Here is a 27,193-nt window from a genome sequence, read left to right as displayed (position 1 = left end):
TCATTTTAAGAACAGTCTAAACCTAGGCTTCTCAAACTGCGCCATCCATGTGGAGAGTCCTTAGCGACCAACCCCACTTAAGGAACTTGGAAGAACTAAATAGCTTCTAAACCTATGGTGCTCTACCTCTAAGAACCCCATTAGGAAGTACTTTATTACACTTTCTCTTCAATTTTGTTTTTATCATTTAAAGGAACTTGTAATTTCCACCTTTTGTAAGACACCCCACTATATTCAGTATATCTGATATGGTACTACCTTAAGGTACACATAGAGTTTGTACAATTGTGCTCAGCCACAGCTGTTTTCCACACTATTTTTGTTTCCCTAACTCACGCTGCTCTAAATGTAATAACCTTATTTAAACAGCATCTTACTAAATCTGGTCTCTGTGTTGTCTTCACAATAAGACCAATTTGATGTAACTTCCACGTACGTTTAGAGAACACAATAGCAGAGCGGTATTGAGACTGGGATACCTGTGCACAGTCATAATTTGGCTCTTACTTACATTTTCACCACAGATTAGTGGAGTGTCTGGAATGCCATAACGGAATACTCTAGCCAATATAGTTTGAAAGCAGACTAAGAAATAAATGAGGAGACTTACTTGCCTACATTTAATATTGCATCTAGAGTAATAGGTGCTTATGGTAATCACTAACCACACCTCTACTAGCTAATTTAATGTGAAACGTACGAACATGGCTGATTTTTACACAAGTAGCATTTGTAAATTTCAACATGGATAAGCGGTATATGTGAAAACGCTAGAACTGCACCACAACTAGCCAATATAGATAACAATAAAAGAAAACATGAACGGAGAGGCTAACTCTAAACTTGAGCTTTGCCTTAGCTAAATATTCATACCTACATCTTCTACATTAGAATTCAGGTTCGTCCTCAATGAATTAGTGTACCATTAGACATACTGACTTTAAGTATTACTAAGTGAATTTGTTTTATAGTACACTACCTGAAGGGTGTTCTTAAGTCTTAAACATTGATGTAAAAGCTGCACCACCTTAAATCAGATGCCCCATATGAGTGGTCATTTAATTTAGTATTTTTAATGCTTGAGTCTTTACTTTTCTTAACGCTCCCACATATTTACTACATCCAAGGTCCATGCATTATGTTAGAGAAATCTACTTCCCTACAATGTCCACCTAAGGTTATTGTTTCAGGTCTATGATTAAAAACATTGGGAGTGCTGTAACAATTGTAAATGTTTTGGCAGATAGCATTCATACAGGAATAATTGTATATGCTTATTTAGCCATGCTATGCTTTTACAATACTTATGTTCATTAAGCACATATAGGCTTACATATGTAGTTACTATATGCATTATTTATTTATATATATGAGCAATTAATAAAAAGCGTAAACTACATTATTAATGTAAGCTATAGTTATAGTTATTGCTCTATAATGTTAGCGTTAATGATAACTTTACAGCTATCATTGTTACCTAACTGGATATATACCTTGTAGCTTCCTATAGTCTTGTTCCTAGGCTAGTTAGAATAATAAGATTTGACCAGAATTTTTCTGACTTACTTTTGATAAGGACTTGCTAAAATACTGATTAGAAGACTTGTAAGGAGTGATGTATCTTTCTAGACAACTTGAGAACTTGATAGCCTGAACTACATTTTTGTACAGTTCTACGTGATTATATGCTTGTAATATTCTGTTTAATTACAATGCCTTTTATACTAAACTAAATATTTTGTTTCTACTATTTTTCTCTCTCTCTTTTCCTCCTAAAACAATCCCAGCTCTCCAATCTGAGTACACTGCTCTAGGACACAGAAACTAAAAACCTGAAGAACAAGGACCCTGTCCAAACTCCCTTCAGTCTCCACAGTTGAGCAACCTATCCCTGTACTTTCTCAGTAAAGGGAGCATGAAAGTATGTGTCTAAACTATCACAGCCAGTATAGCCTTTAACTTATTATTAGATCTAGGTGGTTATAAAGCGCTAGCCAGGAAAAACATCAGCTTTACTCCCTCCCCACTCTGTAACCAGTCTAATCTACTCTTTCCACCATTTAAAGACACTCGGAACCACTACTCCTTTTCTTGCATTAGGAACCTAAACTCCCTCCTTTTTTACCCTGCTTACAATAAATTAATTTGGGCCACCAGGTGGCAGACTTGTCCCTTCCAGGCCTTGAAGCCTTCTCCTGACCTGTACTACACCTTTGCTATATACTGTTTATCCACAGACTTGGTATTAAACTGTAGTCCATAACATCTATTTATTTTTATGGTTAGCTCTCACACACCCTCCAAATAGCTCTATTATCTACTCTTTTAACTTTATTCCAGTATTTAGGGTTACGTACCTACTGTAATCCCGGCTTCAACTGATTGTTCTTTTCAGCTCCTTACCTCTCTTGTCTTTACCCACTCTGTTCGCCCTGTGGGCTCACTCCGCTCCCCTACCCTACCCCCAGTTCCTGCCCACCTCTACTGCTCCTAAGCTTATACATCCTCACCACACCCTCTTCCTGTCCAATCCAATCACAATAGTCATCTTGTTAACATTCTACATACACCTCTCTCTAATTACCCCTAGTATAACCCCTCCCCTTTAAAGAACACCAGTAAGCTTATTAGTCACTATGCAAACATGACCTTTCCAAATACAACTAAGGCTCCTAATCATTGTCCTTCTCCTACTTTCTCTAACAGCAACCTACCTGCTAATCTCATATGAACAGTTAAAATATTTACAGATGAACTTCCCTAATGCACAAACACGTACTATACCTCTAATTAACTCCCCAGAACACACATATATATATATATAACATCTTTACCTAGCTATTTACCTGCTAAATACCACATACTGACCTATATCAAATACAACTATCTAAAACCTAAAAAACCTCTTCACCATTACTTTAACCTCCACAATCCCTTAAACAAACTATTACACCTCTCCTTACTAGATGGGGACATTCATCCTAACCCAGGACCAGGGTGAAAAACAAGCACAGAACCACACATTCATGTTCCTGCTACCCCAAATATTCCATCTAAATCTCCCAACTTACTATATATAGCTCACCTCAATATTCGCAGCATAAATAATAAAATTGCCCACCTCCATGCTCTCCTGGATATTCATTCCTTTGGTATACTTTGTTTAACAGAAACATGGCTAAAACCCACTACACAAGATGTTGAAATTATTCCATCTGGGTACAACATCTTGAGACAAGACCAGAAAGTAAAAAAAGGAGGGGGTGTTGTTATCCTCTATAAAAAAGGGCTACAAATATATATACTAGATCTTGGTTCCGCTTCTGAAAACAATGCAGAAATCATTAGCACCAAACTTCAACTTATCTCCAGCAAATCCATAAATATAATATGTATCTACTTGCCTCCTGGTAACAACATCACAACTCTGGAAGGTATCCCTGCTGAACTCTCCACAAAAATTCCCCAAGAGACAATAATTCTTGGAGACTTTAATATAGACTAGAAGGACTGCTCTACTGAATCACCAACCTCCCATATTAACCTTAATGGCTTCTCACAAACAATTAACTCCCCAAAAAGAATTAATAAACCCAATAACAAAGAATCCATCCTAGACTGGATTCTAATAAATAATCACCAACAACTCTATAATGTAGGGACACTCAATGACAATCTAGGTGAACATTCTCTCACTTACATAATCAGGCAAAGGTCAAACTCACACAACCCAACCATATATAAAACAATAAGAAGCAACAGAAACTTTAACCCCAATAACTTCCAAGCTGAACTAAAATAATGTAATTGGTCACCTATAAAATACCTCCACTTAAAAAAGCAACAAACTACTTTAACTCAAAATTCTTAAAAATCCTTAACCACCATGCACCAAAGCATTCTATCAAAATTAAATCTAAACCCGCCTCATGGCTTACAAAGAAAACCAGGCAGAAAATTAAACAGAAATAAAGTTTGGGCACTATGGAGAACAACTAAAAACACCGTAGGCCAACAACAATTCAGGCAAAAAAGAAATGAGACTAAGAAAGCTATACTTGAAGATAAAAAAAACTTTTACTTCCACCTCCAACAGACCAACCAAAATAATCCACAAAAGTTCTTGGCTAGCATAAACAGACTACTTCAACCAGGCCAATTCGCAACACCACCCCCTTTAGGATCAAATTCTGACAATCCAAAGCAAACTGCTAATGCTTTTAATACCTTCTTCACTGAGACCATCCAAACACTTGCTAATCAACTAACAGCCGATAGTTCTGCCCTTCCAACCAATACTACTAACTCTCTCCCAACTCAAAACCTGCAACTTGTCCCAGCTTCCCTCATCTGCAACCTCTTAAGTAAACTAAAACCTACTACCCCCTCAGCTGACCAGCTACCTGCTGAATACCTGCAAAAGGCAGCCAAAGTCATAGCCTATCCTGTATCACTGCTGATAAATCGAACCATACAGTAAAGCATTATTCCCACCATCTGGAAAATCTCCTACATTATTCCCTACACAAGGGTGGAAACTCCAGAGAATATTCTAACTATCGTCTCATAGCTCTACTTTCCCCATTAGCTAAAATAATGGAAAAGTGCATCCACAGACAGTTACTAGACCACCTACTCCAGAACAATTTACTGACCAAATCTCAATATGGCTTCAGGCCTTTCCACAGTACAACTGCACTCCTATCCTTCACTGACAGCATCAGTAAAAACCGTAATAACAATCTTCTCTCTTCAGAACTTTTCATCGACCTTTCAAAAGCATTCGACATGGTCAACCACCACTTACTTCTCAATATTCTAAAATCCTTCACTCTGGACACAAAGACTATAAAATGGTTCCAGTCCTATCTTGATAATAAACAGCAGGCAGTGCTATGGGACAACAACCTCTCATCCCATCTCCTAGTTACCCTAGGTGTTCTTCAGGGCTCTATATTGGGCCCCCTCCTTTTCTCAATATTTATCAAAGACCTCAACCTAGCTATTCCTTTAACTAACACTGTACAATACACAGATGATTCGACAATAATCTGCTCAGCTAAATCTCAATCCCGACTACAGACTCTAACTCAGACAATGTTCAATAAAACAGAAAATTGGTTATCTCAACGCTGCCTCCTCTTGAACCCCCCCCAAAAAAAACTCCTCCTCTTCACTCCTACCCGTAAATCACTCCCAATGAACTTTTTAGTCTTATCCAATAATGGTACACTCATATCTCCCGATCCAACAACTAAACTTCTAGGGGTAACCATTGATAACAACCTGAACTTTGAAACCCATATCAACAATACCATAAAAACTGTCAACAGGAAACTAGGCTCCCTCTATAGGATAAAACCCTTTCTCTCCCCACTAGCCAGAACCACTATTGCCTATTCCCACCTTATCTCCACACTTCTTTATGCTTCTTCCATATATACTAACTTGTCAAAAAATAACCTTAACAAGCTAGCCAACGCTTACAATAGCATTGCCAGATTTGCTACTGCTTCCTCCTTTAGGACCCATCACTGCCATAATCTGAAACAATTAGGCTGGTTAGAGCTTCTGAATCAGATTCACTTTAAACAACTCACCATTGCACACAAAACCCTTTTCCATCTTACCAATACCCCAATACTTGCTAGTCTCATTATCCAATATAAGAACCATTCAACTTTACGCTCATCTAATAAACTACTTGTATCAACATGTAAATCTAATAACATGGCAGAAGATTCTCTGTTCTCAAATGCAGTTGGAAAGTATTGGAACCAACTCCCCCATGAACTTGCATCACTGTCTTCATTTACACTTTTTAAACACAATCTGAAACTCTATATTAAAACCCATTGGTTATGTCCCTGTGCAAATCCAGGCTAATCTCATACTATATCCCAAATACCCTCTCTTAAGACCTAATTCCTGCTCTATCTATGTCTTTTTAGATCAAGGCCTATCCTTGGCAAAAACATAACTTATCCTAATAGAGATAATTTAAAATACCTAGTTAAATTCTTCTGCATATAATTCTAAAGCATCCTACCTAAGGCAGGCAACAAGTATTGTTTAAACTGTGAGCATTGCTGAACTGTTGAAACTTGAAGTATGCATTTGTTTAACAATTACTTTCTAGTTACTAATGAAGTCTTGTATATAAAGTCTAAAACATCTTATCTAATGCTTGTAACATGTTATATGTATAAACTGTGAAGATTCCTGAACTGTTTAAAATTTGTAGTATTTAACTGTATAACAACTAGTACCTGTATGTTAGTAGTCTAGTAATCTCTTGGAGCTTATGTCCCTGGGACTCTACTGAAAATGGACATAAATCCAGTGAGACTATCCTGGTAAACAAATGCAAAATAAAATAAAAATAAATTTGTAACATATGTCAGCACAGCTAGCTGGAATTGTTTAAAGAATTATATGTCATTTGTGTATCACACTGATTTGTACTAATGCTTGTGTATAAAATGTATTTGTAAAGTTGATTGTGTTAAAATGTAACAGCAGTGTGTCCTGTTGGAAAGAAAAGAAATGTACATGCATAATTGTAACTGTTTAAATGTATACATTGTAACATCATATACTGGAAGTGAAGAGGTTAATCTTAATCCACCTAACTTTCAAAAATATTCTTGAAATTAAATTACTTTATGGGTTAAGCCATAAAGATGTTATCCTTCTGTTTTTAATGAAGTCAGAGACACAATGTATGTGCTAGAGAACAGTTGGTGGCTCCTGTAGGAAGAGTGAAATGGTTTTAATGGTTGAATGACTTCCAGCGGCTGCACCACATCTGAGCAAAGCTCTATCACTGTGTATTGTAGCACATAGGTACTAACCTCTGGTAGCTTCTAGTGATGGGGGATAGTATGGGAAAAAGTGTCAGATGACCAGATGTTTGTGACGTCATTGCATACAGAAATAATGTTTTAATGTTAGAAGAGATTGGAGTCTCAGCAGCATTCTGTATCCTGTCTTGGATATGACAAAAAGGATCACTCACCCATCTTGCCTTGCTCTACTCAGTAAGTAGGAAAAATAATTATTTTAAGTCAATCAAGAATAGATAGTGAGATCAGTTAAATATTGTTTTCTATAATTGTGTAAAACTTTCCATCGGTGTTATTTTTAATATTCCCTGTGAGTAGCACGCTGGTCTTTACTGTAAATAGATATTTAGTATTTTCATGTTCTTTTATTATTAAATGCATTTAGGCATTTCATTGTGTCTGGTCATTTTTAGAAAATATTTAAGCTTTGAGAATATTTGCATATATTTATTTGGTGATAACTGTCACCACTCCTAAAAGTCTTGCTGTTTGGTCAACATTACCATTTGTATTAATATTAATTTCACTCAGTATAACTGGGTATCCTTGTAAGAGCCTTAAAGCAGCTAGCAGGGGAATTGCTGGTAGTGATAACTACCTTATAGTCTGGGGAGAAGGGGTCACAGCAAGTGAATCTTTGCCAGCCTTTGTGTGTGTGTGTGTGTGTGTGTGTGTGTGTGTGTGTGTGTGTGTGTGTGTGTGTGTGTGTGTGTGTGTGTAAATCAAATCTCAAACAATGTGCGTGTGCATCATCTGCTTGGAGCAGAGACACAAGGCACTGGTTTCACATCGAGGGTGTGGGAGAATTCAGTGCAATAACCAATAATTAGCATAAAAAGAAGACAACATTGTATTGAAGAGTTTTATAAAAATGTCACCAGAAGCAGTGCTAATGATTTGTCTTTAAGGGTAAAACTGTAAACATAATGTCAATATGGTAGCTGCAAATAAAGTGACAAATAGGGACATCAAACTAGCCAATATAAATACTGTATTATAAGAAAAACTAGAAAGGAAAACAAGCTGACAAAGTTTTACATTCACATTTGCAACTTTTCATAAATGAAAGTGTATTTAAAATTGTTTTAAAATACTTAAAAACATCTGCTGAAATGTACTATGCATAACATCACAAATACAGAATATTTATTTATTAATATATTGTATAGGACAGGTGACAACTAAGGGGGGAATTTAATAACACCTTCACCTTTTTTATTCCTTGTAGACATTGTGCAGTGTTGCTTAGATGGCCGTAGACATTTTTTAGGAACTGCTGAGTGGTGTGCACGCACGGGCCAACACGGAAACTTCCTTGGCATGCAAATCACCTCATAAGCAGGTAAATGTCATGCAAATGAGGCAGGTAGAGTGATTCAGCAAGCAGATTGGCATCTCTTCTGACCTCATGTCAGTGTATGTAGTGTACATGGAAAAATTCCATGTACAAGAGTGTAGACAGAAAAAAGGGGTTGTAAAAATGTAGATATTTGGAGCGAAATGTCATACCACATATTCATATGAGCGAAACTATCATCCTGTATGTCAGAAAAATTAAAGTGTTTAAGTTAAAATATATTTTTTAATAATCTGGCCATGTTTGCATGGCACACCATAGTGTGCAAATATGCTTTATAGAAAAATAAAAAAAAAAATTGGAAAAAAAATGAATTAGTATGTGACAGATATTTATTACAGGACTGTGAGTGGAATCCCTACAATGGTGCATTGGTGCTGTTGCTAATGTGGTTGGGCTGTGAAGGGTGTAGTTTCCAGGGTGTGAGCACAGATACCTATGCAAATGAGGTGGAGCTAGTGAATAGCAGAAAGGAGTAACCATGTCCGCATATCCCCTTCATGTAGGCTTAGACCCATGTTGCTGTTTACAAAGGAGGTAGCTGACACAAGAGGGGAGTGTGTCTACTGACTCCTAAACTCATTTCAGCTTTGGTGTGCATGTTTCCATGGTGCACCACCTGGGTGAGTGTGTCCCTACGGGGGGGGGGGGGGGGGTGTCCACTAACTTCTAAGCTTTGTTTACTTTCCATGCATGTGTTAGCACTGCATGCTGCAGCGCCAAACGTTTTTAAAGAGAAATGCATTTAATTCATTTTGACCCCTGTTTAAGCTAAAATAGGGTAATTAAATAATGTTAATTACACTTTAGGCAAGTGAAATGCATAATTTCTACCCAATCTCACATTCTGCACCTACAGCAAAGCTCTATAAAGTATGGATACGCCCTACATTCAGATTTTTCCCCAATACTCTGCACAATTGGAGTACAGACTTGGGAATTTTAACTGAATGAATGCTAGGGGCTGCTGCAGGTCTGCTGCACATGTATGTGCTAGAGGCTGAAGTAATTGCTGCTACTGCTGCTGACAATAGGCTTAGACAGAGAAAGAGAAGAGTGTTCAGGCTCAGGGTAACCTTCCAGGAACTGCATGAGCTGGGGATTGTAGAGTGCTACAGGGTGAACAGGGACATACTACAACTCACTGAGCTCTGCCACTCTCAACTCAGACCCAGAGCCAGCACAGGAAAACCAATCCCATTGGAAACAAAGGTATGTGTAGCCCTTAGGATACTAGCTGCAGATACATTCCAAAGACCAGCTGAGGAAATAATGAGGGTCTCACACACATCAGCATCCAGGGTACTCCACAAGTTCCTGGATACCATGCTACCAAACGCCGATGAGCACATTTCTTTTCCCCTCACTGCTGAGGCAAGGAACAGCAATATGCAACACTTCTGCCATGTTGCACACTACCCTGAAGTACTGGGTGCCATTGATTGCACTCATGTACACATCAAGGCACCACCTAGTTATTTTGGGTAGACTCTACATCAACCACAATGGGTACTAATCTACATACCTCTCAACCTCTTTGTGGAGAAATCTGGACAAAGCCTGATAAAATGGGGGTACAAAGACACAAAAATAGGGATGTATTTTAAATATTGCTCTTATAAACTTAGAAAGTTGCTAGAGTAACATGGTTTGTTTTAACATACATTTTCTGAAGGATTTGAAGTCTGAAACTCAACTGTATGTCATTATTTCATGACTTCAATCCTCAGATCATCCCAGTGATTTGCCAGAAAACCAAAAAGTGTATGAGGAATTGGACAAAAATATGAGACAAAAATCTGGACATTCTGCAAAAATCTGTACAGTTGATAGGTATGCCACTCCATCAATTGCCAGGTCATGTGCAATGCCCAGGGGATTATCATGAATGTGTGTGCTGGCAGTCCAAGCAGTTGTCACGACTCCCATATCTGGCATGCATCACAGCTGTACTAGATGTTTGCTAGGGGGGACATCCCACATGACCATTTACTGGGGGATGCTGGCTATGGCCTGGAACTGTGGATGATGACACCCATCAGAAATGCACACACACACACACACACACACACACACACACACACACACACACACACACACACACACACACACACACACACACAAACACTGAAGAAAGCCATAATGAGGCACATGCACAAACTAGGAACATCACAGAGCATGTGTTTGGGCTTCTGAAGTCAAATTTCCAGTGCGGTGATATATCTGGTGGAGCCCTGCAGTACTCTCCAGCCACATGTGCACATATGTTCACAGTACGTGCTATGCTACACAATATGATCTTGTGGAAACAGCTTAGCAAGATTAGCAAAGGGAAGGGATACACAGCCCTCTCCATCACTGCCCAGGTCACCGCAGTCACAGGAGGACTCACAGGAGGATCCCCCTGATGATGTCCCTGTAGGCAGACATAGGCATGCCCAGTATGCCCTGGCTTTGGCTAAGAGATAACGCATAGCACATTCACTGACAACCTAGGGACCTAGGGGCTGACATCTTACTCCTGTTCACATGCATATAGTAAAACTAATACCAGGCAATCCATACATCCTGTACCTATCCATGTATTGTCTGTGTACTGCTTGCATCAGACAGAGTCAGCCCTGGACTACAGTTCTGTTAACTGTTGCAATTGCAAGGTAAGTCCCCAACTTGCACAGTACTTGTATAGATTATTATAATATGCTATTGTATGTATGGATTTTCTGCATTTATGCAAGTAAATATAGTGGGCTATCTGGACACAAGTAACATCTGCATTGGACTACAGTTACTCAGTCCAGTAGTATGTGTTCCTTAATATTCACTAGGCTTTGTGGTTGCAATATGCACTACATCAGTCAAGGGAGATGTTAAACAGTAGGGTCTCATGATAGTTGGACTACTGTGTATCCCAGCAGAACATGTGGTGTTGCTCCCCCACACCCAACAAGGTAGTTTCCCCATATAACTGCTTTAACAGTTTATCAGTTCATCAGTTTAATGTGTTAATAATAGTATATCAGCAGTCCAGGCAAACTCTGGGCAGGAACACAGAAATGAAGCACACATAGTATGTTTCACTTAACACAGGGATAACAACATACATATATATGCTGTTGATTGTGTGATGAAGGATTACTCTCTGGCTGGTATCTTGTGTGGCTCAGTGGACTAGGGAAGTGAGCATGGGTGATGCCGTTGATGGTTCACATCTGGAATTATCCATATCTTATGCACGTGAGGTATTATTACATTGGTGTTGTCATCGACTGTCAGTCTGTGTGTCGTGTAACATTATGAACCTCTGTCATGTATTAATTACATCAGACAGTGGAATAACACCATGGATATTTTGAGTGAAGTGCAATACTGCAGAAACAGGGACAGATGTCAGTGTCCATAACACACAAAATCCTGGAGTGGAGGTAGATGTGGCCTGGAGTCACATTATAAGTACTGACAATTCCATTGGACATGCCCATACACTTAGTTAAACTGAGCACTATCCTGTTGCTCCTTGATCAAAATGACCTGGTATGTATAGATATGTCTATACGTACATACATGTATGTATACATATCCATCTGTAACTATCTCCCTCTCACATACATAGTATATGTATCTCTATGTATTTTCAAATATATATATATATATATATATATATATATATATATAGAGAGAGAGAAAGGGAGAGCTACATACATGTATAATCCACATATATCTACATAACACACAGTATACATATCATACACACAGCTACATTTATATATACATCTCTGATATACAGAAATATGTGTGTGGATGCCTGTATTGTCCTACATACCTTAATGCTGGTGAGTAAAGCTGCACTATCACACATCTATAATGTTGCTCAAAGGATCCAAAGTAAGGGTTCAGCAGTATATAATGAACTTACCTACAGACCTCACTGCCTACTGGGTGTCACCACATAGACAGCAACAGGTGAACAAGTTGTGTAAAGTATAATGTTGTCTATGTATGCATGGACAGTGCACATAGTCCCTGCTCACAGGTTTGTCCATCCAAGTGCAAGCAGCCACATATGGCCATACTAGTAACTGCAAACACATAGCTAGGGTAATAACAATTATCTCACTGCTAGGATACTAGATGCAGATAGCAGTATGAAGCAATATCACTCTGCAGGCCACAGGTGCTGTTCAACATAAGTCTAGTTTGTGTAATCCACAAGTAGTTTGCCTGCAACCAGATGTAAAATAGACATCAGCCATGGTATGTGCGATAAGTACTGTGATCTATAGTCTGTATGATTAGGTAGGTATGGGGTTCTAATCTCCCTGCAGGACACTTGTGTGTGTGTGTGTGTGTGTGTGTGTGTGTGTGTGTGTGTGTGTGTGTATGTCCATATGGCATAAATATGATCACCTCACTACTTACAAAGAGGTAGGGTTTTGTACAATTTTAGTTGTAGCAGGTAAAGTGGCCATCCAAATGCCTGACCACAACTTGACCTGCTGATGTCATGAAACATAATGTCCTAAACTGATAGTATGATCAGACATGAGGTGTGTTGGGTGCATCACGTACTGTGATCTGCACTGTGTACCATTACGTAGGTAAGTGTTCTAGTCTACATACAGCCAACTTCAATAAAGGACATCTTGATTTTCACTGCTGTGTGGAACCAGATTATTTTTCTTTTTCTTGTATACAGCCAACTTCCACTATGTATGTGCCGTGCCATGTCCTGTAAGCAGCAATTGGAAGTGGTGCTATCCTCAATGTAGCCATGTTAGTGTGTGTGGCTATTATAGCAAGTTACATCAGCTTATGGAACCATAGGACATTTGAACCTCACTAGCATAATGGCCATACAGCCATCACAATTGTAGACAACTGTATACCCTTATTTACATGATCAACACATATTTCCCCAGTCCAAGAAGGACATAGGCAGAAACCCTGTGGTGAAATGATGGTCGCTCAGGCAATCATAGAGATGACATGTGCTGAGGTGCACTGAGGTGCTCTGCTTGTCATTAGCCAAGGTTCTGTTACAAAGGTGGGTTAAAGTCTGCTAGCCAAATCTCTCCCATCAGCATGTATTATTAACATCATATACTAGGTTAATGTCCTTCTAGTGATTAATCCATGTATTATGTCACCTACAGATGTGCAGCAGTTACAATCAAGCACAGTCACGCATTGCCCCATATGCAAGGCAGAGATCACCTCTGAGTAGTCTTTATGCCACAGGCTATAATAACACTAAATTCAGATGATCCCCATGAACACATTCTGAAGACATGAAGTTTGCTTCTGAGGGAACATACTGTTGTGTGCAAGTCCCAGTACTGCTTGGAAAGGTCCATTACCAAATGCCCATTGCACTCAGATATTAGCATGCTGAGGGAAGAATACATGGAGGTTATTAGTATGTCAGTTACAGGTGATTGTGCCCTCAGCTATGACACATGATTCCCATCATGCCACTGGAGAGACATGGTGATCTCAGGCATATTAGGTGTAAACCTGTGTTGCTAGGTGTGTGTGCCCATTTCTGTCACCCCTGGCTATGTACATCACATGTTGCAACTGATGTGCTATTTACCAAGTACATATGTGTTAGTGATGGAAAAGATGCTACATATATATTTTCATGCAGTTTACAGTCATTACTATGTCAACAGGCATTTGTTCATCACTACCCTCTTGTAGGATATTGACATAACTCACAGACCTTATGAGCGCTCACACTTTACAGGCATCAGCCAACATTGTTAGCCACAGACAGTCAGTGTTTGCTTGTATCATGGTTAAATTGATTCCAAGCAGTAGAGGACACAGGACTTAGCATGTTGAACACTGCTGCTTACAGATCAGCTATTGGAGGAGAATTTCCCTATGTTGAGTATGTGTGCCATCAATGGGCCACTAAGTGACCCTTACAATGGATGCCTTAGTGGGTGCTTTGCAAATGATGCCTGATTTGGGGATATAGTCAGACAGCTTGGCTTAGTCCAATGGGTTGTATGCTCTGATGTCCACTCACCCAGGTCCTTGGTGACTGCCTCAGAAATGTCCATCACGTTTAACAGTCATGATCCCCCTGTCAGACATCCAAACTCTGTACAGTCAACTGTGTGTAGATCACATATATGTGTGCTGATCAGCTCCATGATGATTTCTCCTATGGCCATAAAGATATGCATACTCAGGCAAAGAAGTTTATAGTTATGGTGGCCAGTGCATGCACCACCTCTGTGTAAGGGTATATAACAGTTGCCATTGTCCAGTCAGCTGGGGTCCAGCCAGTGGTTTCAGTATGACTGCAAGGTGTTCCCAATGGTGTTAGTACTCCATGACACATCCCATGTAGGATGCAGCCTGGGATGTTAGCATGCCCAATAGATGCTATGCATACTCCACAGAGAGCCATTTATGAGCTTCTCTGTAGATATGAAAGTTATGGGACAGGTTGTAGGAATGTCATGTTCACATGTGGTGGGGACAGGGGAGTGAAGTTGATGCAGAACATGTGGGAATATATGTTAGCTAGGGGTAAAGACCCATTCTATGTGACATCATTAAGTATGAGTTCACCAACAATCTGGGCCTGTGCTTTGAGGTTTTACATGTAACTACACTGTGTGTTGCAGTTCTTCTTTGTGTGGGTAGCTAATTTTGTCACTTGCTGTGTCTACACAACATCACAACAACACTATGTGATTGTTGTAGTTGAAGATGGTGTGTCACCATTTTAGGGGGGCATCCTTACCCCAGCTGTCACACAGCAATGCCCACTCCACCTCCTATCGTACAGCCTGATAATGGCAATTGTCCACCTGGCAGGTCTGCTGTGCCATGAAGAGCCTGTGTTCCTCCTGTCAGGTACACCCGAGTTCATGAAATTGTAATGTTGCTGACATAATGCATGAGTGTACAGCTCTGCATACTTACTGTCCCATCAGAGTGGGGAGGTGCAGTCAAGCTATGTAAACCATCCCACAGGAGGTAATAAATGGCTTTGTTGAAATATATGTCTGCATTGTCTGCAAGGGGAGGTTAGTAGTTTTAATGACATGGATCTGAGCTCAGATCCCACCAGGGAGGACCTCACATTGGGGGATTGCAGTGGTCACCCATATTGGTAAACACATGATGCAATACATTGGTTACCCTTGGGGGGGGATGCCACAGTACTGCTCCAGGACATTGTAGTTAAGGATGTAGACTAGTCTTTGGCCAAGTGAGCTTCAGCAGAACTAAGCAACACAGCTGGTGGCCACTTAATGTCACCCCACTACATGGTGTAATGATATATCTTGATAGACACATGTATGTACAAATATGCACAATGGGTGGCTGGATATATGGAGCTGCTCCTGTAGCCAGCTATTGCTTGATTATGTGGCTTTCCAGTACTGAATGGCACCTGCATTGTCTCTGGGAAATCCCAGTATTTCACAAAATGTGGATGTGTATCTATCCATAATGAGTATGTATACACCTTCTGCATTACCTTGAATACTGTCATTTTGAGGTGTGAAGATGTGGATGGATATGTAGTCTGGTACGGTTGTGGTGTTGTCAACAGCATTGAACCAGATGTCCTTGGCTGCACACATGTGTGCATAATTCAGGGTGGGGACACATTCTACAGAGTGGGGTTCAGTGTTGCCATATCCACCATGTAGCAGCATAACCATGATGTTGTATAAGATGATGTTCTCATTGCCAACTTTTCCCTGAACAGTGCATCTAAGATGCATTGTGGGAGTGCCAGTAGCCATGGCCGTTACTCCAAATCTCAGGAGTGAGAGATGAACATGATTGCTGGTGAAGCATTTATGTATGTTAAGCAAGGCATCCCAGGCAGAGATGTAGTAGATTCCCTGACAATGACACCACACCCTAAGGCAATTATTGACTTCCATCAATTTCCATGTGTATGAAGCCATCAACGCAGGTGAATGTCAACTGCAGCCAAAAGGTATGCATATATCTGTGAGAGACACAGACTGACTGTGCATACTCATGTGTGTGCATACAGGCCAGTGACATATGCCCCTAGTCGTACACATCTGCAAGAACTATGATGTCAACATTACGTTAACTGATATCCCTTGATTTGTAGCAATGAGTGGTAAGGCCTATTGTGTCAACCCACAGATAGCTATCTGTGATCTGTCCCATATGTAGCCACTTGAGACAGACATCAATGTGTCTCACAGTGTATTCACTGTTGACTAAAAGGTGTAATTTTGTGTTTTGCCTCGAGTGTTTGACTGGTGAGAGAGTGGTGCATGCAGTATTATGTGTATTGTGTACTCCAGAAAAAGGATGTTCTGAGGTGTATGTTTGACAATGTGTCTGGTAAGGAGCTGCAAACATGCAGGCAAGTGTCATGTGGGTACAGGTGGTGCAGTATGTGAGCTATACATGTTGACATAATGCTCATTGCCATATGTAATGACTGCTGTTGGAGACACCATGGTAGCAAGGTTTGAAATGCAGTCACATCTGTCACACATTGTGTTTGTGTGTCATAGGAGTAGAAGGGTGTGGACACTCCCAGCACCTCAGAAGTAGGTCCTGCAAAGGTAGAGTCATGCAGCCATACCCTTGGGGTTGTCAACCTGATATACAGTGTTTGTAGGCAAACCTTCCAGTGAAGATGTGGATGCCCATGCATGCATAGAGGACTTGTCAACTTTGATGACATTACATTGGCCTCACAAGTGTAAGATGCCTGTCAAGGAACTAGACAGCACACTGGTTGTTGTGTGACATGATGTGGGAACACATGCATGTGTGTCAGGTGTGTCAGGTACATAACTGTACAGTATGACATGCCTAGGACATGTGGCCAGTGGACACACATTGCCCAAAGGTGGCCATGTCATGCAGATATGCACCAGTAATCTGTTGAAGGGCAGGATGCATGAAGTCCTGTGAAAGTGTCACCTATGATGGCTCACCGCCAGTGTGCTGATTGTTACAGCAAGATTGGACATCTATGTCAAGGTACATTGCACATTATATTGTGGTGTTATAGCAGTGCTACTAATCCCCCTCTTGTCAGTTCCCTAATGACATATCACCATCTCTGGAACAGATGACATAAAACATGCAAAAGCCAACTGATTTCCCAGGTTGCTAATCAAGGCATCTACTTGGAAAAGGGTATGTGAAGCCTACAGAGCCTTTTATGATGTGGAATAGCTATGTGGATGAGCAAACAGACTGTGTCCTGCTTGTTCTCATGGGCTTCATAGTACCATTTTGCGTGTGATCACAGAAAATTTATTGGAGCATGGTATCCCATGTGAGAGTGGTATTGGTGAGACCAGCATTAGTAGTTGCCAGTCAATGGCAATTCTGTGGACTCCTAAAAGAAACACAACATCCATGAACAAGAACACCACTGCAGGACAAAGTAAATTATTTTATTAGCAGATTCTGGTACCTCGGCTCCTTGCCTTCTAATGGAACATTTTTACAACACAAATTTGTCCCATTATATACCCCCTCTTTCAATTATTTTGTTACTCAATTAACAAATAAAGCACCACTTAAATCAGTACTTAAAGTGAACAGTACTTCAAATAAACACTTCAAACCTTCAAGCTATTGCACTTCCCTTATGAACCTAATGACATAAAATATTTAAACAATAAATATGAATACATCTTTTAAATACACTTTTTAAAGACAATATTACATGCATAACCTTGTATATTATTAAATATATTCAATATTATATATCTTTACTATCTGATTGTCATGAAATATTTTACTATATTATGCAATGCTGTGACCTCTAACTTCCTTATTACAATTTCAGTTGCACTTATAAATACAAATATAATTCATATCCCAAAATATGCAGTTATTACTTACATAAATAATCCAAACAACTTTATAACATATTATATAATACTTATAAACAAATTAGGATACCTATATAGTTATACTTTTTTCTATCATGCATTTAGTGCTTTTAAATACATTCAAAAATGTTGTAAATTTTTTTTTATACATATCTGTAGCTTTTGCAGACAGACAAGACAGCAGACAGGGGTGGTGTGTGACACAAGATGGGATGCACACCTTAAATGGGGAGAGTGCTGTGGAATCTCAGTCCAATTTGCCTCCACAAAGTAGCAGCATGACTCAGACTCACATCCCCACACATGGGACCATCGACACTGCAATGTCACTGCCTCGAGGGTGGCCAGCATGTTCTCAGTCCGATGCAGGGTTTGTCCAAACCCACACATGATGATCTCATGCACCAAACTTGGCAGTTCGGCATGGGTGACAACTCCCCCTCCACCACTGCTCTCAGAGGGGGGTGCTGGGCCCCATCCTGTGAGGCAGTATTATCCAATGCCACAGGTAGTGCAGGGTCAGCAGAGGGGGCACCACCAGGATGGGTTCCAGATGTGCTAGGACCCAGTGCAATGGACGGAGGAGGCAAGGTAGACAGATCATGAGGAACCTGCCGACCTTGAAATGCTGTAGTAAAGTAGTTAGAGCAATAAGTTAAGGTTAGTAATAACCAAACCAATGTTAGTATTAACAGAATGCAACATAATATTTATTAATCCAAATACATATTAAGGTATATTATGTATCACACAACATTAAGTAACATAACAGTCAGTATATTAACAGCTAGCCAGTGCGATTTAAACCATAAGGCCAACAAAACAGTTTAACAAAATATGTCAATATTGAATCATAATAATAAATAACAATAATAAATTAAATTTTAACAAAATATAGTTAGTTTAACAAAATATATTAATATGAAATCATAATGAATAACAATAATAAATTAAAGAAGATAAGGAGTGGAGAGAGAAAAACATACCATTAGTGGCATCATAGATCATATCCCTGAAAGCACTGGTAATACATAGTTCGACAGGTGTGTAGTGTCAGTTGTGAGTACAATTCTGCAATTTTTCTATAGCTGGTATAGCACATACATACATCTGAAGCTGTTAGCATGGGACAGTATGGGCCAAGCACTAACAAATGCAGGTACACAACTACACAGAACAGTTTCACATAATGTGGACTTATATAACTACCAATGTGTTCTGTAAATGGATTTGGTAATACATTGCATTCCAGGTAATCATTTATCTGATAATCATGTTACAGACAAATTAGGCAGTTCTTATTATATTACAAACAATTGTTAGAGTTGAGAGGCATGTTTGTGTACATCAACTAAACTAGACAGCGTCATGCCTTAGTTGGCAGGCAGGGGAGTAGAACCCAATAGCTGTGACTGCAGGGGATATCTGCAAATAATGTAACAATTGACTGCAGCAATTTAGAACAGACATGCAATGACTACAGCCCTATTGAAAATATTAATACAAATTTATTTAGGAAACCACAATGCTGCTTAACACTTTATTTGTATTACTAATAATTATGTGTGAAATCTACACACATTATCTGCTCATAAAGTTTGCTACCTCAGCCATATAACTTTTGTTCCAGGAGTGGAAGAAAATGTCAGCATTAAGTGATTGAAATTGGCCTGGAGATACCATTGAACCATACTATGAATTGTGCAATACATTTTACATGACATTCTTTTTGCATTGTAGAGCTATTAGTTTTACACTTGACTGCAGTGATAGTAGAACACACATGCAATGAATACAGATGTGTTGCAAATACTAAGACAGATTTATTTAGGAATCCACAATGCTGCATAACACTTTATTGGCATTGCTGATAATTCTCTGTGAAATCCACACACACTATTTGCTCATAAAGTGGGCTACCTCACCTATATACCTTTTCTTCCTGGAGTGGAAGAAAATGAGAGAATTATGTGACTGAAAATGGCCTGGAGATAGCCTTGAGCCATACTATGAGTCGATCAATAATTTTTTCAGGCCATTAATTGTGCATACTACAGCTACTACAGTTGCACACTTGACTGCAGTAACCTTACCATAGACATGCAATGCATACAGCTCTAGTGCAATTATGTTATGACGCCAGAATCCTGCTTTACACCTTTCTGTTTACTGTTATTTGTGTTGTTTACTGTTTATTGCAATACCATTGTTATTGCTCATTTATTGCACTACAGTTATAATTGGCCATTTATTGCACTACAGTTTTTATAGTTTATTCTTTATTGCAGTACATTTTTTATTCTTTATTGCTTATTGCATTATAGTTAGCATAATATTTCTGTACTTACCACAATCAGGGTGCAACCTGGCCAGGCTCCTGGCATGGGGCTGAATATTGCAAGTCCTCTCAGCTGCAGCTGTTGGGAGAGAAGCACACCATCATGCATACCAGTTTTGCACACATTCACAGCTTGCATTTTGATAAAACAGTAGAAAAATGTTTACATATTTGTGGGGCATGCCTAGCATTAGCCTCTTGGACACAGGTGTCCAATGTGCCCCTCATTCTCTACTTCAGGTCATCATAGTGGTAATGACACTGCCTACCAGTGTGGGCGATATCAGTAGCACTGGTAAGCTCTCTGGCCAGCTGATACTAGGTCCCAGCCTTACACTCTGAGCCCTGATAACTGCCCTGCAGTAGCCAAGGTTCATAACTATGTACAAGCAGCCCAACAAAAACCTTGGACTCCTGCATACCCTCTCTCTGCACCTGAAACTGCGCACCCTCTTCAACATCACCTGGCATATCAGCAGATAAACAGACTCCAACAAATGTGCAGAATTTCCACATATTGGCCTTAATATAGGCTATTTTCCTGCTCTTACACATCATTTAGTAACATTCAAAAAGTGCTGCATTGCTCAGCATCACGCAAAACAGCTAGGCAAAGCTGATCATCATGAAAACTTGCACAGCAGTGGTTTCAGCAAAGCTTAGCAATGGGCAAATAATACTAGCTGTTAACCATGTTTAAGCAGTGCTTAACATTACACAGCTCTCCCAAGTGTAAAAATACTGATTTTAATTTAAAAGACATGTTACATTACAATCAACAAATGATGTGTGTGCTAGGGACATGAACCCAGGACCTACGAAGCTTTAGACCATCACAATACCAATTTAACTACTTGGATAGTATATAAAGTAGTATACTTTCACATACACTACTAAACAATCATGGTGCACCATGCAAACAGGCGTAAACTGTCTTAAACATAAGCAGACATATATAATTAATTACATCCGGTTTCTATATTTAGATGTCTGGCAGGTGTTAACTGTCTTTGTGTAAGCGTAACTTGTTATTGCAATGCTCCACACTGTGCAAATGAACAACAATTAAAAAAAAAAAAAAAAAAAAAACATGATAATTAATTACATCTGGTTTCTATATTTAGATGTCTGGCAGGTGTCAGCTGTCTATGTCTAAGTGCAGCTTGGCATTGCTGCATTCTGTGCTACTTTGCGCAAACAGACATTTAAAAAAAAATTAAAAAGAAAGCAATTTAAAACACAAACGATTAATACATAGTACATTCAGTAGTAGCACAGAACATTATAGGGAGCCTCACCATGTACAAGGATTCTCTGCACTCTACACGGATTCAATATCCCTGTTACTATGTTCTCCCTCGGCAGTGTGTCGTGATTAATATGCAAGGCACTCTACTGAGGGCGTACCTTGGCTGTGTACATGAGTACATTCCATGAAGGCTCTACAAAGAGCCTACACAGATTTTAGTAAATCCTGGGGAAGGTCATGCCAAACCCAACAACAAAGATATATCAAGGAAGTGATTAACATTCAAGCTGCAACTAAGGTGAAAAATGTTGCAGACATTTGCAGATTATGCTCAGCAAGCAAAGGACTGCTGAAAGACTGTGTAAATATTGTCTTCTCTATTTCTTGTTTAAACCATAAATGCACGGGAAATCTTTGTCTCATAAACTTATGTGTAAATGAAACCACTTATTTTGAAGTAAAAAGCATAAAAGGCTAATTCCCCTGGGTCATTAGGACAAGAAGTGTAAAGCAATAAAAGACTTGAGAAAAGTTAAATGAAAGGCATTCTAGTGTATTATCAAGAGAAATGTAATTCTGCAATACAATGACCATTACTTTACTTCAAACAGAAATGATCTACAGAACTCATGAAAGGGTTGAAACTCAAATGAGATAAGCTGATGTGTGCATGTTACTAAATGATCGACTAGTTTACATTAGATGGTTCAGTGCGACACAAAAGATAGCTCTCTGCAGAAGTCTGAAGGTGTGTTGGAGTGTCTCAAACAAAGGTAACATGGGTCATCAAACTCTTTAAAATTTTAAGTACCATAGCTTGTTTAACTCTAAGGCTGATTACTGGAATTATTTTCCTTTCTGATGCATCATGATATCCTACTTGTGGATGTATGGATTTATTCAGTAAGCATTCTACAGTTAAATAAGTAGCAGATCCTTCTGTTTGCATTTATTTTGGGACCAGACTTCTTCTGTGGCTAATGATTGATTTACAACAAACATGTATTTGTGAATAACCAACAGTGTTCACATGTTTATATTATACTGAGCTTTCATTGTTGAATTCTGCCTTTGAAATTGAAAGTTCCCTTATCTGACTTCTGAAACTTCCCTGATTTGACATCTGAAACAGCAAATGAGATTACATCTGAGAACAGCAAAAGGCATGTTTCTCAACATGACATTTCTGTACTTACATTTTACTGAAAGTAAACAAGTGGAAAAAGTCCACCACAGGGAATGCAACATTGGCAAAAACAATAAATTAATATGGCTGTCAGCTTTGCTGAGTGTTAAGGGTACAGATTTCCTTGGGTAGCTCTGGGGTTGAGTTTCTCAATGTCTGTCAGCAAGCTGTGTGATGTTAAACAAGACAATAAACCACAGAGTGCTCTTGGGCCATTCATGAAAAGGTAAACTTGTGTCCAGTGGACTTACTTGGTTAATACATACAATTAAATAAAACCATGAAATTTGCACATTTCAGAGAAAAGGGGCTTACTTCCTAACAATTTTAAAATGAGAAAAACCCTAAAAGAATTGTACTTTATAACTCATATCCCTATCATTGACAGTTTTCTTCAGATTATACATTGGAAGCAGACTGAAAAACTTATAGCCACTGTAGATTATGGCATGTGCAGTAACTCATCACATTGTAAATCTCTGGTTCAATTGGCAAGAAAGTATTACCTACTGATTTTTATTCAGTTGCATTTATATTACATATGTGTATCAGCATTAATTATTATGCTGCATGTTGAAGTTTATGAAAATAAATAAAAAACAGGTTTTGGAAACTAAAACATTTAAAAATATATATGGCAATAGACCTGCTATATTATTTTGCTAAGTAAGAACCTTTACTTAGGGTACAGGACGAGTGAACATTTTCATTCCATTCACTTAGGATGAACGGTGCTGCTACATGTAGTAGGAGAACTTTCATAATGTGAGCATATCCTCTTAGGTGTTGTAACTCAAAATCGGGACTCTGTGAATGGCTCGTGCATGCTATTTGTTAGAACATTTTGAACAAACGATGTGTTGACATTTGATTTTGAAATTTAAGTGTTATGTAGAATTTATATGAATTATTTAAAGCAGATATTGACAGGTACCATGATGTGGTTACCTGACTGCATTAACTTTACATGAAAGAAAAGATAACAAAATTAATTTCACAGTTAAGAGAAACATGCTCATATAAGTCAAACAAATATGGCCTCATAGGACGTCTATTATTTCATAAAAAATGTACACTTAACTGTAGGTTTGCCCTTTGCATCCTTCTGTTTCCTGACAAATAGGCCATGCACTCTGCTTAATGAAAACACACCCCTTGCCTAAGGGTAGCCACATCCCTTTTAGCAAGCCCCACTCAGAAGCACCAGTTTTTACATGCTATATATAGTGACTATATGGACAACATCAGATGATACAGATCCCTGGGCAAAGTATTCCATGGCAATTTCCATCCATATTTTCTACTGTCACCATGCTATACACTCCACTGCTCCCATCTTTACTTCCCACCAATACCTCCTCATATTATCCAAAGTACTTTTGTCATGGTTTCTTTTTTTACATCCTTGCAACACATCCTAACTGTGCAAGACTGTATTAAAATGACTGTAGCGGAAAGTATTTAATTATGCTGAGAATCTGAAAGCCACTAAGCTCCAAGAAGCTATGTAGTTCTCAGTGCTGTGTTGTATTTTCAAGCTTTTTTTTCCACAGTCTTTGGTCCAATGTTGTCATTAACAAAAAAATATATATACACATACAATATATATGACTATGGAAAGATTTATTTTTCTTTTAAGGAAGAAACAGGTTATGACCAAGACTGATGTCAGAGTAGTTACCCCAAAACTGAGTAGTTGTTGTGTCTTTCGGCTTTTCCCGGTTATAGAGTCGCCACAGTGGAACTCCGGTCCACTAATGATTGGCAGTAGATTTCTAAGTGCTGGCTTGCCGGGCCTAACGCACAACCTTCAACATAGAAATGCCCATTCACGCATGTCGCCACACAGAAGATGGTCTAACTGAGAATCAAACGGGCAACGTCTAACTGTGAGGCGACAACGCTACCCCAAAACTGAGTAGTAATTATCCATAAACTGAGAATAAAATGCATGTGAGCACATAGCTCAAATCTGAGATGATTGCCTTCCGTCCACCCCCCCCCCCCAAAAAAAAGAGTGATTTTCACTGTATCTGTATGGTGTTAAATTTCTGATGAAAATAAGAGGACAAACAAAAACAGTCATATATTTAATGTTGCTGCTGTCATACATCTACACAGCATGCGTCCTCAACCTGAACCCCTAAAGGCAAACACTTTGTGTATCCCTATGAAGTCAAACTAAGATGAAAGCGAGAGGACAAATAGGTTGAAATATGTTGTGCTCTAATGTTGTCATCCGTACATACACCTTTACACACATCAGATTCCAGTGGTGAAAAATCGAAGACTTACAGTAATTCTTTCCAACTTGTTCCAACCCAGAGCACTCGGCCTAGACAATCTACATGACATTCTTAGCACACCTAAGAAGTATGATTTTTGAGGAAAGTTAAAAAAATAATCACTGCACTGTTCCCAGCCAACACAAGCTATATCAATCTCTGTGCCTACCGCTGAATAGGGAGAGATTTAGACTAGGTGGGGCCAAAACTGTGGACCCCACTAAGCCACATATACAGCCAAGAATAATTGGCCCCAGATGTTCTGAGGTTCTAGATATTCTATGACACGTTGTATGCCTTATTTTTTCACTACCCAGGAGATTTATGTATGCACTCACCGATATTACTTTCACAAACACACACAAAAAACATGCTTTGTAAAAATCGGAGCACCTGAATAAAACACAGAAACACAGACAGACTCCACGCAGATGGGACACAGCCAAGAACTCAGGCAGGGTAAAAAGACCTATGCCACTGTATGAATGATATTTTCTTTTCTCACACATCTTGCCCATTCCTCCCAAAATAGTCACTTATTGTGTACCATGCTGATGTCTGACAGAAAAGGAAAGTAAAAAAAAGTTATGGACAATGTTGCTCTTATATACATTTATATACATTTCACCCTCCCAACACATCCAAAAACATAAACCACAGCAGTGATTGTTTTTACACTATATTTGAATGCAGTTTGCAAGTCCAAGTCAAATAGTAAGCATTTAAAGACATGTACTTCAGAAATTTGGTAGCTCTCTCAAAATGATTCAAAATACATTTCAGGTACTCTCCACAACTGGATTTCCTGACAGAGAACCTTATTTTCAGATTTCCTGATAGAGAGCCTGATTTCCGATTGTCATTAAAATTTCCGGACAGGTAACAACCCTACTTAACTATGCTTTGTCATATAATTATGACAGTTTTTAGCCGATGGTATAAGTCTCTACATAATGGAATTTATACTACGGCACAGAATGATAGCCTTTGTTCTTTTCAAATAGTACAGCAACTGCTAGTGGAAAGCTGTGCATTTACAGGTCATTCATAGGATACGATTATAACTTCCACTCTGCACTGCCTATTCAGTTCTAAGTCCTTATTCCTGGGTTTTCTATTGAAATAACTGAGATATTAGATAATATTTTAAAGAAAATATAAAAGATATATTATCTTTATGTACCAGCTATCAAAAATACGACATTTATAAATGCAGCTAACAAAATCTTGCTAATAAACAACACATCATGAAGCAGGAGTGCTTATTATTGCTTATCTCCCCATTGGCATACTGATTAAAGTACCCCTGGGGTATTTAGAAAGAAAAGTAACATGACTGTGTTATGATAAATAGCACAGTAATTATAGTATGCAGATGGGGATTATGTATGTGTTAGTGCTACATTCTGCAGCCATGCTGGGGATGGTATTATATAATTAACTTTTCAAATGGGCTGAAAATGCTATAAATGATCACATGACCCAGGGGATATTACCATGGCAATTGCATGCCTGAGACTGTGTGCATTTATGTGCATATCAAATCACCCCAAAAAGTTGCTACTTATATACTGCTCATACATGGTGCTGCTCCAGGGGGACCATAACAAATTGCTGATTTTAGTACATAAATGGAAAGAAAATGTAGAAATAAGACAGTCAGAGATGTTGAAGAGCACTCAGAGGAACATACAGAAGGACAACAAGAAGAGAAAAGAAGTGTCAGGGTTGGGAGAAAAGGGTACACTTTACTTTTTTGGGGCAGGTACCCTTTTTGTGTTCATTTGAAGAAGGGTAGCAGGGGAAGGTAACATGAAGACAGGGTGGGTAGAAAAGAGGATTAGAAAAGGAAAAAGTGGCATACAAACCAACATAATGTAAACAAAGACTGATGGGGGTAGTAACATGTAAGGAGGAGGAACAGTGAATGGAGCAGAAATGTGCCCATCAATGCAGAATATGGTGTGTGAACACATTGTTCTGTTGGTGTGATTAATCAAAAACAGTGCTAAATCACCTCAGTAGCATAACTATCATGGTCTGAGTCCCATTTGTGTG

Source organism: Protopterus annectens, chromosome 2.part0, assembly GCF_019279795.1.
Source record: "Protopterus annectens isolate FY-2018-M chromosome 2.part0, PAN1.0, whole genome shotgun sequence".
In the NCBI taxonomy this organism is placed as follows: Eukaryota; Metazoa; Chordata; order Ceratodontiformes; family Protopteridae; genus Protopterus; species Protopterus annectens.
Note: the sequence above shows the minus strand (reverse complement) of the source record.